Source organism: Cyprinus carpio, chromosome B15 (genome assembly GCF_018340385.1).
Source record: "Cyprinus carpio isolate SPL01 chromosome B15, ASM1834038v1, whole genome shotgun sequence".
Lineage (NCBI taxonomy): Eukaryota > Metazoa > Chordata > Actinopteri > Cypriniformes > Cyprinidae > Cyprinus > Cyprinus carpio.
Genome location: NC_056611.1, coordinates 5,125,699 through 5,139,768, shown reverse-complemented (window position 1 = coordinate 5,139,768; position 14,070 = coordinate 5,125,699). Strand labels below are relative to the sequence as shown.

General features: G+C 34.1%; 1 protein-coding gene across 2 annotated transcripts in view; it reads right to left on the bottom strand.

Annotated features, from left to right (window-relative positions):
* Positions 1 to 14,070, bottom strand: part of LOC109061000 (serine/Arginine-related protein 53-like) — a 131,729-nt gene that overhangs the window by 83,742 nt on the left and 33,917 nt on the right. The gene's annotated exons all lie outside the window — the stretch shown is intronic.

Genomic DNA, 14,070 nt, shown 5'->3' with positions numbered 1-14,070 from the left:
ACAACAAAAACAGCTAAGATCATGTTGTTTCAGTCATAACTCGATATTGAATGTGCTGTTTTAAATGTTTATATATATATATATATATATATATATATATATATATATATATATTACACAATACTTTAACCCAAACTGGATAATTAAATACAAGTTTAAATGGGTAAATCTTTTTTATCTTTTTTTTTGTGCTGTCAAACGATTAATCGCAATTAATCGCATCCAAAATAAAAGTTTTTGTTTACTATGTATGTATGTATGTGCATATAATATTAATTAAGTATATATAAATACACACACTTGCATGTACATATTTCAGAAAAATTGTATGTTTATACATTAAATATATTATATTCATATAAATACATACATGTAAGTATTTTAAAAATATATACTGTATTTGTATGTATATATACATAATAAATATACACAGTACACAAACACATATATTATGTAAACAAAAACTTTTATTTTGGATGTGATTAATCGTTTGACAGCACTAGTATTGAGACAAAATCACTGGTAATGGCAAAAGCAGAAAGCAAAATGGGAAGTTTATCTTATAATAACTACCTTATCTTTGGGAAAAACAGCGAGGTTGGTGCTATGGTTTAGTAGTTATTACATGAGCTCTGCCACATTAAGCCATTCCTCTCATTAAGCCATTCACTAGGGCATTCAGATGGCATTAAGACAGGAAGATGCCCTATTACTCAATTATCTCTGCTCTATTGCTAGAACTATACGAATGTAGTGCATGAATACACATCATGCATTAACCTGGTGATCTGTTTCTTCTCTCTCTTCTCTCTCTCTCCATCTGTCTGGAGGTTGACAGCGCTGCTAGCTTCCTATTAGAATAATCAATATGACACCTTTCTTGTTTGGGCCTAAAACAGGATTTGTGCACAGAGATTTGTATGTGTAAGGCCAGCTCTCAGTCATGGCCCTCTTTTAACCTTAACTAGATTAGAGTGATTATCCGTATGAGCTCCTGCCACTGTACAGACAGGATAAGTGCTCACAAAGCCGTCTTTGTCAGGACGCGAGCGCTGGGCACCCGCGGGTTATCAGAGCTGGACTAGCCATTCTTATTCATGTCTGAGCCCACCTTTATGAATATCTCTCGCTGTCCACTGCTCGAAGGGACAGTAAGACCCCCATTCTCTCTTTCCTCGGGACATAAAACAATCCAATCTGGCCTGGAGCGCCATGCTGCCATGTGGCGTCTGCTCTCGGGTTTGCTCGGTCACTACATGTGGAAGACGAGAGGTGCTTCTCTGGAGATGCAATAAGAGCTAGAGAAAAACATGATTCTATACGTGCTTCAGTTACAAAGGAAATAAAATGACATGTTTGTATCTTCAATGGAAAGAGCTGATGTTTAATAGATAGCCTCAGTTTGGGTCATGTCATATAAAATATGCTGTCTACTCTGACAAAGATCTATGTGTTAAATGAAATGGCCAAAGATTAACACACATGTACATGGGTCAAAGACTTTTCAAGCATCAAAACAATACGTTTAAAACAGATAATACAGATACGTTTAATAGATATAATTCACCATAATTAAACCAAAACAAATAAAATAAATAAAATTATCAGTGTAACAATATTTCATATACCAAAAAGTATTGTCAGGCATATTTAGAATCAGAGTCATTAGATGACATTAAAAGACTAATTAATGATCACAGTGCAGTTTTCCACAAAATGTTAATTTAATATAATTTTAAGTCTTTATCAAACTTTGGCGCTATCCTTCCAACCACTAGGTTTTACCAATTTATCAGCAAGAAGTTTTTAATCATTTTTCTTTCATATATTTTCATAAGTACAAGTAACCCCCCCCCCCCCCCACATCGCTGGTTGTTTAACAAAAGTTATTTTAAACATTAAAGTAGACACTTTACTTGCATTTATTCATTTATATAACAAAAAAATGGACCACCACAAGTTTCATAATGAACCTATCTATTATAATTTATGCTTCTGTCAATCCACATAAAATTGAAATTACAATATGGCTTTGTGTAATTATCCAATCACAAACAGCTGTGATTTAATTAAATAAGTATACAGTCTGTTACTCTGTGTTTGAAAGTGAAGTGGCACAGTGCTCATTCACACACATCCATTGTCTCACAGCGACACAGTTTTAACTGAAAAGTTATTAAATATTAATTTTTATTTTACAGTGCAGTTGCATTACTATAGTAATATTTCTGTCTTATATGTATGCAAATTGTTTGGCTTCCTAAAAACAACAATGTTAGTGTAATGTGAGACACTATAACAACTAAAAAAGTAAATGCAAAGACTTTATTTATTACGTTTTTACTCTGTTCAGTTCAGTTTGGTCTCTGATAGAGATCTGAACTCTTAAATTTAATCTCAAAGTGCACCAGATTGCTTAATTTAACTTTAAAATGTACAACATTTTCTTATGAGGGACCATAAGGAGTCCTCCTTAAACAGTAGTTCTCAACCAGGGGACCACATAACGGATTAAAATGAATTAAAATAAGACTAAACAGTTTTAAATAAGCAAAATAAGATGAAAATTAAGATTTAAGCTGAAATTGAATGTTTTAATGAATTATTTTCCCTTTCACAATTATTATTTAATTAATTAATAAATTTTAAGAACCATGGCTTTCGTGATCTTAGACAACCAATATATTACAATAATAATAATAATAATAATAAAAATAAATAAATAAAAATAATTAATAAATTACTTAATTTTTTAATTTAAAAAACATTTAAAATAATTACTTTAAATTTCTTCTTTATTTATTTATTTATTTAATTTAAGAACCATGGCTTTCGTGATCTTGGACAATCAATATGTTACAAAAAATAATAATAATAAATAAATAAAAATAAAAATAATAATTAATAAATTAAATTTTATTATTATTTTTTTTTATCTAAAAAATCATTTAAAATACTTTAAATTTCTTATTATTATTATTGATTGATTGATTGATTGATTGATTGATCGATTGATTGATTGATTGATTGATCGATTAATTGATTTTAAGAACCATGGCTTTTGTGATCTTGGACAACCAATATATTCCAAAAAATAAATAAATAATAATATTAATAATAATAATAATAATAATAATAATAATAATAATAATAATAATAATAATAATAATAATAATAAATAATAATAAAAAATATATAATAATTAATAAATTACTTTATTTTTTAATTAAAAAAAATCATTTAAAATAATTACATTAAATTTCTTCTTCTAATTTATTTATTTCGTTTTTTTTTTTTTTTTTTTTTTACAAATGAATATACATTTCATCAAGCTCTAAAATAATTTATTATGCAGCAATTGCTATTTGCAAATAAAAGATAATTTAAAAACCATGTAATCACAAACTAGGAAAGTCATGTAAATTTACTGGTAATAAAAACCATGAAGAACATTCACTTAATTTAATGATATTGTTATTATTATATTTATTCACTTATTTTTTGTATGTTGCCAAAGGTTTGAAAATGAGCTGCTTTGTTACTATAGCAGGAGTATCATAAATATCATCAAATATTGTTTTTGAGTCAAAAGGGTGGCGAGGCAGTCTCACAGAATCTGCAGGAAACACTGTAATCACACTGAATGAAAACATGAAAACACACCCCAAACACACAATCACGTTAAAAGTGTGCGCTGCTTTTCTACTTCACCTCTAATAAGCCTTTCGAAGGTCTACACTGGGCAGTTTGGTGAAAATTGCAAATGGACTGATGTGGAAGTCATAACAATCTCTTGTCCATAATTTATCAGCGTGATTCATTTGGGTCTGAAGGGTAAACATGGCACCCACACACTTCCCTGCCCATGTGTACGGCTGCAAATTAACCAGCTTTCAAACACTCGTACGCTTTCAAAGCTCTTACACCGTGAGTGATGTCAACAATCTGTCTATCTGTAGAGAAACGGCACAGGGAAAGTACAAGAGAACCAGAGTGCATGATTAAACAGCATAAGGGAAATAAAAACTATAACATAAAAGCCAGATCTCAATATCTCAATCAAACGCCTCACAATAAGAGCAGGGAAAGTAGGAAAATCTGACAGACACGAATGAATGTCACGTTATTGCTAGTTTGATACCCATAAATAATACCGTTCAAGTTATTTTCCCCTTATTTTATCAGCTGAGGATATACATTGATCGTGGACTGATCTGGTTCATGTTTCACACTTCTTCATTAGAGTATGTATTGATGAAGTGCTTGTCATAATACTGGAATACACACGTCCACACACAGCTTCAGTCGAATGAAATCCATTAGACGCATAATGACACACAGCCATCGTGGATAATACATCGGCGTCTGTGACACGTGGCTCTGCGATTGCTGAGAAAAAGGTTTGGATCAGATGTGAGCAATGTGATGGTCTGTCAGCTCTTCAGTCATCATCACTGCCATCAGAGGGCAATGAAATACTTTTGACAATGTGATTACAAACTGAAGTACAAGTCAAATTTAGTGGTCGACTTGCAATCAATTTGATAAATTTTTTGATGGCCGCTGCCGATATCTTGGAGAAAAGGGTGGCTGATATAAAGCCGATAAATGCATCATAATATTTAATCTAAAGATATTAAAACACATGCCTAACATTGCTGAAATAAAATTAATTTGTACTAAATTAGATATAAATAACTTGAATTATACAAAAAAATAACTTCATTAAAATTTATACTTTAGATGGCAACTTCTTGATTCTATAGTACTATTATACAATATAAAATGTAAAATATAAACAGTAAGTAACAGGGAGTAAACACTGTAACCAACAGAGCAATGCCTCGATCTCGATATGACTGGATATGACTGGTTATATTCGGCTGTGATCAGTTCATGCGATAAATCCTGCCTCTTTTGTTTGTGCGCATTCTGCATTCACGAATGAACAATATAATGACGTTAATGGGAAGACTAATTTAAAAAAGTAAGTAACTCACACACTTAGATATAACACCTTTGTTACGTCAAAATAAAGACTTAAAATTACATGAATACATGATGAGTGGAAGCATAGGTGTAGAATACGTGGGGATACAGGGGACGTGTCCACCACACTATTAAAAAAATTTAAATTCCTCTCCCACACTGTTTTCATGCATGTGTGTGATTTAATCAAGGGCTAGAGTGAATAATATTCTAGATTTAAATGCAAGGAGTCAAGAAGGTCTTTGCATGACCTGATGTTTCTTCGCATCCAAAATGAAGAGATGTGAACATTACAGAGTGCTAAACACTCTCAAGCAGTGTATGTTTTCATTCATTCTCGAAGCCAGAGGGCACTCTCGCACAGAAAGTTCAATACAGACTCAAAGAGGTAATAAATTGTGATGTGCCAGGAAATCCCTTTTATGGACAAAGCTATCCAGCTATCGCTGTAGCTAAGCTGAATAAAAAGCAGAATGATGAAACATGAATACAACACACGATTGCGAGAATATATGGTTTCTGTGGTCTGTGACCAATAGTTGCCGAGCTTTGACGACTGATGATCCGAAAAATTCAAAAATAGGTAAAATTTGCATCAAAGAAATAAATGACATTTTAACAGATACTCACACAGAAAACAGTTATTTAAAATTGTAATATTTCACAGAATTGGTGTTTTCACTAATGCAGTCTTGGTGAGCAGAAGAGAATTTAAAAAATCAATGTCAGTACTGTACTAAAATAACTAAATCTAAAATGAAAAGAAAACTATAAATTCAAAATATAAAGTGTATCGCAGTGATCCTAAAATAAGACTGATCTGAAGTCTTGCTCCGCTCTTTTGAAAGCTGTTTGCTGAAGAGAGCGAGAGATCACGAGAGAGGACAGTGATTAAAAACACCACACGCTGTATCTAAACGGGGAAGTGGATGTGTTGACAAGCACATTTCCATAATGCTCCTAAATCCAGAAAGAGGTCTGTCATGTCGGGATCTCATAAGCAGCTGTTCCGGCTCTAATCAGTCCTCGCTCTGTCTGTCTGGACCATAAAACAGCGCAGCCACGGACGCAAACGCATTACAGGCCGATCAGGAGCGGCCCCACGAAACGGCTGTAAAAGTGGGCCGGAGCGAGGCTCTACTGATTAGATACGAGTTTGTTGTGGATGGCGACTGCACAGCTCAGCACGAGCAGATCACTTTAATTGGATTGTGGGATTTCATTTGGTTTTGCCGGAGCACCGTCATCACGCTCCAGGGCCGGATCTGTGTGTGCGAGTGACTGTGATTGTGGTTGTGATTAAACTAAACTAATAAACCCCCACAAGGCAGTAAAACAAGAATTGTGAACATAATCAGAAAATGCTTAACATGTTAAAAGCTGGGAAAGCTTTGACGAAGTGTGCCCGTCCTCCCAGCGGCTCCAGGCATGTGTGTGCGCTTTAACTGCCTCCTAATGCTTAACCAGATTACAGAGGCCAGTAAGTGGATTGTTCCAGCTTTCCTTCACTCACATGGGGTGTTTCCATTGTGATTAGCGGTGGCCAGAGCAGTCCTTACACACACATACAGAGCTGGGGCAGCTAATGTCCATCCCCATATCAAACACACTAAAAAGCATTCCAAGATTTTGTTAACACAACAACCAAAACTCAGATGTGAGGTCTTTTTTAAAAAGTTGGCAGCATTATAAGTCAAGTCAGCAATTATGTTGCCATTTAAAACCCAAAGTATACTTTTTGTAAGCGTTAGCTAGCATATGTGTACAGTCGAACGCGTAGCCTTTCAAAGTATACTCCATTAGTTGTTATGCACGAACGAGGCGGTCAACACATGCGCTCTAGAAAACTTCATCCATGTCCAGTGTCTGTTCTATTTTTCCCCGTTAAGTTATGACTGGCGATGACAAATATTTTTGAACTCTTTTAAAGCAAAGCTGGGCTATCTTATAACCTCTCGCTCACAAGCGCTTGTCAAGGTGAGCATCTGTTGTTGCTGCAGTCTCCGCTATTTAGTTGTTGTCGCTCCGTTGCTTTAGTTTCATTTTCTACTGTGAAACAAGGGCCTGGGACAGTGTTGCCACCCTGTGGAACAACTGATTACTGCAAAAATAATTTAATGCGCATGTGAACAGTTACAAAAATTGGATGGTGCACGCACTTTTCTGATGAAGAAATTCACATTACTCGCACTGTACGTTGTCCCTCGTGTACAAAAAAATAATAATAATAATAATAATAATTTGGGCTTAAGAGGCCTCTTTTTGGAAACATTCAGTTTCACGTATATGGAATTTTATTTCTGACACAAAATGTAAAAAAAACTAAACAATTCTGGCTTTTTTTCTTGCTATGGCGAGTTTTTTCTATTAGAAGTGCAAGTTTATATCGCACAATTCTTTTTTCCTCAGAATTAAAAAAAAAGTAATTGTGACTTTTTATCTCACAATTGTCTTTTTCTCGCAATTTTCTCTCAAAAGTCCTGCTTTTCTTCTTAAAATTGCAAGTTTATTTTTATTTTTTCTTGCCATTGCAAGTTAACATCTCACAACACAGAAAACTGTGTTTGCCAAATAGTTATTTGACCTTATATGATCTAATGTAAGAGCCTGCAATAATGCGATTTGACCAGTGTGGCACTATAGCGCAAGACTGTAATTCAGCTCTTGAGAAATGAAGTGAACCAGTAGAGTGTGGGAAAGATTTACAGAACTACAAACAAAAAAATCCTGTCATGTGTAAAGACCGCAATATACTCACATCAAAGTTTTTCATTTTTCGCTTTAAAAGAAGTTTGATATGTTAGTTTTTACTGTTAGCGAACATCCCAAAGCTGCTGAGAGTGGCATTTAGATGTATATGTAAATATATGCTGTGCGCTTTCCTCTAAATAACTAACACAAAACAAACATGACAGTGTGGGAAAACAGCAGTCAAGAAAGCATCTGATCATAGTGATGTAGATATGTCTGTACCAGCTCTGCGATTAGTCACATCACATTTATTTATATAATTGTTTTAAATCAAGCAGCTTTACAGTATTTACCATAAAAAACAGTGTCAGTGTTGTTTTCGGTTAGAATTGCAACTTGATTCTCTGCTATAAAGCAGCTCTATGTGTATATGTACAGTATATATAGAATATGTATAACTCAGTATTTTAACTAACTGAAAAAGCTGAATAATCATTCAAACCTTCTGATTAATTTGTGAAATTATTTAACGATTAATTGATTAATCATCGCTGGATTAATATATTATATATACATATATATAAGAAAACATTCAAGAAATGGCTTAAAACTCATTAACCAAGAGAACTTAACTTCATCCTATTTCTACATTGTAAAAAAAAAAAAAAAAAAAAAACAACTGTTAAATTCATCAAGTAAATTACAGAAAATGTAAAAAAAAAAAAAAAAAAAAAAACATGCTACTGTACACTACTGATACCAAAAATAAAAAGAAACAAAACCTATTTGAAATGTAGATAAACTGTATATGAAAGATAATGCATCACTTTTCCCCCATTCTGTAGCATTTTTGCAGTCTTTTCATGTAAATTAATTACAAACATTTTTACAGGATTACTATATAAAACATTCTGCATTTTTACAATAATAATGATAAAAAATGATAATAATAAACATAAAAAAACATATTTACTTTATTATTATACCATTTTCCACAAATGAAGACATCCCCAAAAGAGGTTGTGTCAGATTTAGCTCACATCTGGGTACAAAATATCCTCAAATAAATTAAAATATGATTGAGTAGGTACACACACACACACATACACATAGAGCACAATAACTGCTTTTGCCTTAAAAGGCAACAAGATCACTTTACAATGTCTCGTCTTTTTCAATTAATTTTGCATGAAAACACATTGTGCTGGGTGTGGAGAAGCCTGCTGTCATCCTAGAGGTCTGATCAATCTTTCATGAAAACAACACCACACGTGGGTCTGTAAGCGCCCCGCCACGCTGCTTCCCCTTTGATCCGCGCGCACACACACACACACACACACACACGATCTGCAGCGTGGATTCAAATCACTCATGAAGCTCTTCAAATGTGTCTGTGTCAGAGTGCATACAGCAGGTTAACAAACCACAACAAAACCCAGGAACAAAAAAAAAAGAGAAGGCTATTCAAGAAGAAAAGCCAACCGGAAGCAGCAGGGTAGAGCGTTTTAAGTGCATCTGTCCCTAAGCGTCTACACTGTAAGAGTGATTGATGGATGTGTGGTTCACATACACACACGCTGCATTAGCATAATCATATTTTCATAATCCTCATTAGTCATGTTGTTTTCACACTTTCAGAACTTTAAACTACTGTCATTAAATTGATTATCGGCTTTTTATGATCATCTGCAGCCTTCTACATACAGCATATGGATTCTTCGCTCACTTATTGCAAATTATTTACTCACTATTTGAATGCAAGTTGTTTTTCACGTAACTAAGAGAAGCGATATCAAACTGAGCAATAATCATGAAATGGCTCTCTGATTTTGTATGCACAATGGCATGCAGTGACCACACGAAAAAGTATGTTTATGTAAATTCTATTGATCAGCATTAATAATCATGACTACAATATCAAGGGATATGTTATGATTTTTGTCATAATTAAGCAGCACTGATTAATAGAGTTGCACACTATACTGCGGATACATTACTGACCAATAACCAGGCTCATTTTAATCACAATCATCTGCTGTAAGTAAAAGTATGCCAAACGTAAACAATATTTAAAAAGGCATCATTCCACAACAGATTTCTCTGCTTAAATCAAGCCCAAAAACATCACGTTGCGTTCTGATCATTTTGACCCAGAAATGATTTTCTTTTTCCTGAAACTGCTAGTTAATGTTATCATACTGGACTTAAACTTACTGACTTGGCTCACACAGGATATCTTGTTTTTTGTTTTTTTCTTTGATTACTTTTTTGGGACTTTTCTCCCACTTTTGTGGTGTCCTTGGTCAAAAATGACCAGCCTACAAAAAAACAGCTTATGAGTTTCTTGTTATGCTTTATTATCACCAAATCTTGGATTCACTATTTTGTCGGTGCCAAAAAACAGGCCAACTGTGCTTTTACAGACAGAAAACCCAACATTTCATTTGTTTTTGTTCTCTGAACCATTTGAATCCATGTCTAAAATAGGTTGTGGGCTTATTCTATGGAAACAATTATTAATGCGCTTTCACGTGTGTGTAGTTAAAAAAACACAACCAGCACCTTTTGCCTTTAATGTTTTGCTTTATTTAATTACATAGTATCAGAAGCACTAGAATACCTTAGCAACTGCGTAGAAACACTCTGGCAACCACCCAGAACCCAACAGAAACCACCTAGCAACAACAACTTCTCAGAAGTCCCTGGCAACCTTGCAACTATCCTGAACACGCAGCAACCACATTACTGTGTCTATTGCACTGTAATGAAGGTGATGGAATCCTATTGCATTTGTACAGATTTTTATGTCTTTGTCAATCTTTGAGTTAAGGGAAAAAATAACAAGGTCTTCAAATTTAGTTCAGTTCATGCTTTTTTTTCTCCTTCAAATGTAAACTCCACCCAGGTCTAACATCCAATTTGCACTAAAGTTACCATATAACGACACTCAAAACAAAAGAATTCTGATTAGTCAATGTAAACCGAAGCTATTCAGTTCTGTCCTGCAGAGTTCATCACACTCTGATCCATCACGGAGCAGTTCATCAGGATCTTCAGAATTACAGGGAAATTACAGACAGGTGTGTGTGATTACAGTTAGACATAAACTCTGTGGGACAGGATCCACAGACAAACTGAATTTATCTGGATTTTGCCAATTTTGACTAACTGCAAAAACGACTCATTAAGCATTATCGTGATTCATCCATTCATCTACATATATGGGTTAATATTGTTAGTGCATTTTGCTTTTAACTAACAGAAAGATTAAGATTAAGACATCCGGTAAGATCCCCAGACGCTGCTGTGCTCCTTAATATGCTTAATATTTTTGTGAAAACCATGATACTTTTTTTTCTTACTTTTTGATCAACAGAACAGAATTTATTCAGAATATTTATCAATTTAACAATCTAAAATAAAATAATTTCACGGCTAATTCAACAAACAATAAAATCAAAAGATAATTAAACAAAATAAAAAAAAAAAAGAGAATTAATTAAAATAATATAAAACAACTAACATAACCATTCAACTCACTATATCCATGTCCATATTCAACATCCAGCAATAATTTCTGGAGCTTGTGTCTTCTTTTCTGGTGTCACTGACCAACGTCTAGTTCAGACACTTCAGAATCAACAGTAGTGGAAAGATTATTACTTTGGTAACTATTATAAAAGCTATAATACCAAATATGGCTTATGACTGTCTATGAACCATCTAGAAGACCCGAGCAATGCCTGGTACTTAAAACATGTGAGACTTCAAGAGAACGTCAGATGACACAATGGTCAAAGACGTCTATTTAACACATCTCAAATTGGTCATTTACTGGTAATTTTCTGGAAAGGGCAGTAGATTTGAAATCAACCACAGCACCCTATCAGTGACCCCGGAAACCTGTCAAAATACCCCAACCAGAATAATCTCACAAATACACATCCCATGCATTTCGCTTTATTTAATGCTTGATTCATCGGGGGTTCACTCTTAAGTCGATACTCTCACATATAGACAAATGCACACTCTTTAAACAAAATAAAACTATATTTGTAGGTCTTCGATGAGCCCAGATGAGTGCGTGTTACACCTCTTTAACTTTATTGCTTACTGGTTTCTACCTGCGTCGAGTTGCATATGTTTGCATACAGAACACAGACCGCTTCTACACCATCCTATCACCGCTTCAAATCCCTGTTCCCTCCAGATACCATAAAAGAAATTACAATAAACCAACTTTGACATGAGTCATAAGTCGAGACGGTGGTGAAGGTGTACAGGGCGGTGTGTGAGCTAACAAACACATCAGTTTGAATGGAGTTACTGGAGACTGGAGCTCAGATTAAGGCAGCGGTCCCGAGGGTCTTAAAGTGTTTAAGATAACGGCCCCTGTGTTTGCTCATTTGTGTTTGTCCCTCCATTATGTTAATGTCATGCCAGCCACATCCCCTAATTACAGACACAATTACATCTATTGACTCCCTCAGGACACAGAGAAACTAAATACACAACACACACACACAGAGACTAACAGAGAATAGCAGCCAGTGTCTGGGGATCAAACTCTGTGTTTACGGTTTACACTCATTCATCACTAGTTCTTTCTTAGAAACACTTTTATTCAATTCAATTATATTGTGTCTCGTCCAGTCATTTCCAGATCACCTGAGGAATCGACAAGCAAGTAGCTCTGAAAACCTATAGCACCTTTGCTGTTCACAGTCAAACATGACTGGCCTTTAAACAAATGCTTGTAAATCTCTTGTCCTGCTGTATTATTACCAGTCAGATTGTTTACTTTCAATTAGGACAGGATTTGTGTTTGTTTTTGGAGCTGACTGATCACAGGCGTCATTAATCTGATTTTATGCTCCTCAGTTTTTGAGTGAAAAAGTGTCAAAAATTGACAAAATTATCCGCAAATATTCAAAAATTTATGAAAATAAATTTGCACTGTTTATCACACTAATGTGCTTTATTTAGCCAAGTTTGTTTTGAAATGCTTTTATTTTTTTTCACAAAATTGAAGAAAGTCACACTTGTAGTGTTTACGTTAAAAATTGACCTTGATATAGAAAAATAGCTTATAAATCTCATAATGCTATATTATGACCAAATATTTGATTTCATATTTTTGTCAACTTGTTTTCAGTTTTTGAAACTTCAAAACATCAGGTTTTGAATTTATTTTTGTAACTGAATGAATGTAGGCTTCACTGATCTGAGCTTCAATCTTATGATGATAAAGTTCATCTCTGTGAAAAAGAAAGAAATCCTGCAATACTCAGTATAGTTTGTTTGTGTACATAAACGTACATAAGAGAGCATGTATCCTGAACAGTAAATGTTTCTCTTATTTCCAAACTCCCCTATTCATTTTCAATGGAAGGTCATTTTTGACCAATAGAAGCTCAGATCAGTGAGACCTACAAATCCTGTCCTAATTGAAAAAAAAAAAACAATTGTAATCCAAAAATGTAATCCAATATTTGGTGATAATATAGCATAATATAGCATTTGCAGGCCAGTCATTCTGACCAGAAACACCACAAGTGTAAAATGGTGGGGGTAAAAAAAAAATCCAAAAAGATATTATACCCTGAGTGAGCAAAGTCAGTAAGTTTTCGCAATAGCATTAACTTGTATTTTCAGGAAAAGAAAATCCTCTCCAGGTCAAAATGACTGTAACACAACGTGAGGGTTAAAGTCAGTCAAACAGGTTTAGATATCATGAGTGTGAGTAAATAAGGATTTTTTTTTTCCCCAAAGATATTATTTTTTTCTCTTCTTAAGCTTAAAATGATGTATGATTGTTCAAAACTCATGTGGTGGCCTTATTTAACACTGAAACACTGGTAAATTTAAGGGTGGGCAACATAACCAAACTCTTGGTTCAAAACATGATATAATTATTACACAATAACTAACTTACTATCTATTATTTATACATTCATTCATTTATACTAACTATTAATAAGCAGCAAGTTTACCGAGGCAAAAGTAATAGTTACTGTAATACTATGTTAATAATGAAAATCGGTCCCCAAACTAAAGTGTGTCCTAAATTACGCACATTTGGAAAAGAACACATATTTACAGCCACATTTCAGTAGGTTTAATATGATTTCTGTTAACACAGAGATTGTAATTCATTGTTTTAAACAACGGACAGCCCTAAAATGAAGTAATAATAATAATAATACGTTCTCATGTGTAACTGTCTGTGTGTAGATGCAATTAATGCTGTAATTAAGTAGAACACGGAAATAGTTGTGCAAGCAGTCCATTTCTCTCTAGAGGTTGTTTATGGACATGTGACTCTGCTCTCATTAGAGGCTTACTTCACAGCCAATCAACGCTCACGGACAGCAGCTTCACAGGCCCCAC